Genomic DNA, 4343 nt, shown 5'->3' on the forward strand with positions numbered 1-4343 from the left:
TATAACTTAAGCCAATGGAGGAATTCCCTGGTGGTGGCCCAGTGATTAGGACTCGGTTCTTTCAGTGCCAAGGGTCTGGGCTCAATCCCTGGTCAGGGAACCAAGATCCCATAAACTGTGTAATGTTGCCAAAAAAAGAAAGAAAGAAAAAAAATGCAAACTAAAATTACAATGAGATGTCTTGATCCCATCATACTGGCAAAATTTAAAAGATTTACGAAGTGCAGAATGGATGAAGGAAAATGTGGAGAAACAAGCATGTTCATGCCCTGTTAGGAGAACTTACATTAATCTGGTCTCTTGAAGGCAACTAAGCAGTAGCTATGGAAATGTAGATGGTATACTCTGACCCAGTATTTACATCTATAAATCTTTTCTATTAAAATACTCTCATATGTGCTCACTATATATGTATATGTATATATATATATATATATACACACACGTACATATATGTATATACATACAAGGGTAATTGCATGGTATTATTTATAATAACAAAACTTTACAAACAAGCTGTAAGCCATCAACAAGGAATATTTGGCACAACACTCTATCTTGATACACACAATGTCAGTTAGTTCAGTTGCTCAGTCGTGTCCAACTCTTTGCGACCCCACAGACTGCAGCATGCCAGGCTTCTTTGTCCATCACCAATTCCTGGAGCTTGCTCAAATTCATGTCCATCTAGTTGGTGATGCCACCCAACCATACAGTGTGGCTTTATGCAATATTTACATTGAATGAGATAATTTAAAATATTGAAGTGAAAAAACCTTTTATATGACAGAGACTCCCAGAGCTGTATGTAAATAAGTAAATATACAGTTCAGTTCAGTTCAGTCACTCAGTCGTGTCCGACTCTTTGCGACCCCATGAATCGCAGCACTCCAGGCCTCCCTGTCCATCACCAACTCCCGGAGTTCACTCAGACTCATAGAATATAAGAAAATGTCTAAGATTCCAGCTTTCAGGATGAAGGGGGAAAAGAGTCTAAAATTGAGGGGGCAAAAGAGGAATTGAGAAAGAAAAAAAAGAGGGTGATTTTCTTTGGAAACATGCTGGATTAAAGGTTTAAAAAAGAAAAAGTGGGTACATCCTGAATACTCAAGGAAAAATTTAATTAGGGCTCAGTTTAAAGGGCTCTCAAGCGCTGCTTTCCCCCAAAGTTAGAGTTTTATTAAAATAATTCATTCAGGTTCTAGAATCCAAAACCCAGTCCAGTTTTGGATTATAGAGTCCAAAGTCCAGTGAAGGTTATACCATGAAATGTGCCTGAAGGCCCAAGTCAGTTCTCTCGTCAGGATCACACTATGATCAAATGACCAAAGCTCTTGTACAAACAGATGCCCTATTCCTTCTCTCAACATGAGTTATCTCACAAGAGACTCTGGGCCACCTGGCAGATGCTCTTTTGGTTTATCTGCCCTCGCATTTGTCACACATACCTAAAAATGTATAATTCTCATTTTGAGATCAATCACTGTCTCTCAGCTGCATTTATTCCAGGTGGCACAATGGTAAAGAATCCACCTGCCAATGCAGGAGACACAAGAGATGAGGGTTTGATTCCTGGGTTGGGAAGATCCCCTGGAGGAGAGCATGACAACCCACTCCAGTATTCTTGCCTGGAGAATCCCATGGACAGAGGAGCCTTGTGGGCTACAGTCCCTGGGTCACAAAGAGTCGGACATAACTGAGCATGCGCAAGATCCAGTATCGCTCAGCTGCATTAATCAATATGTGATATTATTTTCTTATAAATTGTTTCATTTTAAAATAAAGCTATTAAACTCTAAAATTAGTTGTAGTTAATTTTTTAAAAATTTAGGGGGACTTCCCTGTTGGTCCAATGGCTGACTCTGCACTCCAAATGCAGGGAGGCTGGGTTTGATCCCTGGTTAGGGAACTAGATCCTGCCTACTATAACAGAAGATCCCGCATGCCTCAAAGAAGATAGAAGATTTTGAGGGCTGCAACTAAGACCTGGCACCGCCAAAGAAATAAACATCTAATTTTTTTTGGCAGGGGGGAATATTTTAAACATTATTTAAACAGCAGAATGTACTTATGTTTACATTTATGCACAAGGAAAATTAGAAGGTTTAAAAATAACCATGGTACAATATTGAGGTTGTTGATATTATAGAAGGTATAATCTGTTTAGGTGAGTTCATAAATATTCATACCCTAAACTTATCACCTGATGAAGTTCTAGAGAATTTGAGAATCATGTTCCTTGGAATCTATCCCTTTCTTCTAGGTTATCCAATTTGTTGACATGTAATTGTTCATATGGTTTCATTGGATCCTTTAAAATACCTTTAAAAGGTATTTCTGTGGTACCTGCTATACTGTTGCCTTTTTAAATTCCTTGATTTATTTATTTATTTGAGTTATCTCTCCTTAACTAGATGGACCTTTTTTGGCAAACTAATGTCCCTGCTTTCACAATGTTGTCTAGGTTTGTCATAGCTTTCCTTCCAAGGAGTGTCTTTTAATTTCGTGGCTGCATCACCATCTGCAATGATTTTGGAGCCCCCCAAAATAAAGTCTCTCACTGTTTCCTCTATTTCCCCATCTATTTGCTCTCTTAAATTAGGTCAAAGCATACTCTTAGCACACATCAGATCTTTCGTGGTGGAGATGTTGAGATTGGTCCAAATAAGAGCTGCAAGCTCGTCTCCTCATGTCTATGCCAGGCAGCCCAGAGTGGGTGAGGCTGAAAGTGTGGGTGGGCATTTACTCACAGACTCACCATTCCTGTTCTAGCTTTAGTTCCTTCACCAACCACATTCCAAAAGTCTCTCGTTTAATGTGGCTGCTGGTACCTCAGTTCTGAAGACTTGATGTCAAAGCAAAGAAATATTTTACTTTAAATAGTATTTTTTCCTAAATTCTAACACATTCCTTACTTACAATGACAGTAAGACTATTCTCCTGCTTTGCTTAAATATTAGTTGGGAAAGGCATTGCTCAAACAGTTGGCTGAACTGGGACATTTAGTTCATGAAAGTAACTAGGCTGCAACTCACTTTAGTTACTGCAGATGATTTAATTACCAGGTATCCATCAAATTAATCTCTCAGCTATTAACTAGTGATTACAACCCCAAATAAAACCCATCATCTATTTAGCTAAGCGAGCTAGAAATGACCTAAACATGGAGGATTCAGTCTTTCAATCAACGTTTTTACCCATCACTGAAAATAGAAAATATCTTAAAATTTTTTCCACATTTTAAGTAAAAATGCTTATCACTACATTGACCTTCAACCAAAGGACAGTGATCACTAAAGCCCTAGAATGTGACTATAAATTAGGGTTATAAAGTTTTCTGCAGACTTCATGTCTTTCTACTTAACAAAAGAAACGTAAGATAAGAAATAACAAAAAGATCATTTGTACCTTTTTTTCAGTTTCCACTTATAAGTGATATCATATACTTGTCTTATCTATGAAACAGAAATAGACTTACAGATGTAGAAAATAAACCTATGGTTACAAAGGGACAAAGGGAGAGAAATTGGAATATTCATATTAACATATACACATTAGTATACATAAATATAAAATAGATAACTAATAAGGGCCTACTGTATAACACAGGGAATTCTACTCAATACTCCGTAATGACCAATATGGGGGGAAAAATCTTAAAAAGAGGAGATATATGTATGTGTATAACAGATCCACTTGCTGTACATCTGAAACTAACACACTATAAATCAACTTTATTCCAGTAAAAAATTTTTTGAAGAAATAGGTAAAAAGAAAGTGACGCTTCCTTCCTGTGTTCATACTGGCTTCCCTCATGGCTCAGTGGTAAAGAATCTGCCTGCAGTGCAGGAGACCCGGGTTCGATCCCTGGTTTGGGAAGATCCCCTGGAGGAGGGCATGGCAACCCATTCCAGTATTCTTGCCTGGAGAATCTCCATGGACAGAGGAGCTTGGCGGGCTATAATCTATGGGGTCGAAAAGAGTCAGACATGACTGAGTGGCTAAGCACAACAAGGTTCATATTACCTGATGGTGAACAGAGATTTTTATGGGTTGTATCAAATGCACTTAATTGCAGGTTGCATCAGAGAAAGTTCTTTCTACACACCAATTCATGTGATGGAATGGGAGGAGCCAGATAATACTGGGACATTCTAAATGGTGTTTCCATTCTACTTTACATTCCTTCGTTACTATCAACCAAGCTTATTTAATATGCTTTGGAATTTGGAGAAGAAATTATAGCTGGCAAACATGTGAAAGAGTTTTTAAACCTAGAGGTTCTTCTGACTTTAGAATCAGTTGTTTTATTACCAGGAAGAGATAAATGCAGGTGTTGGAAC

This window comes from Budorcas taxicolor, chromosome 23, assembly GCF_023091745.1.
Source record: "Budorcas taxicolor isolate Tak-1 chromosome 23, Takin1.1, whole genome shotgun sequence".
NCBI classification, from domain to species: domain Eukaryota; kingdom Metazoa; phylum Chordata; class Mammalia; order Artiodactyla; family Bovidae; genus Budorcas; species Budorcas taxicolor.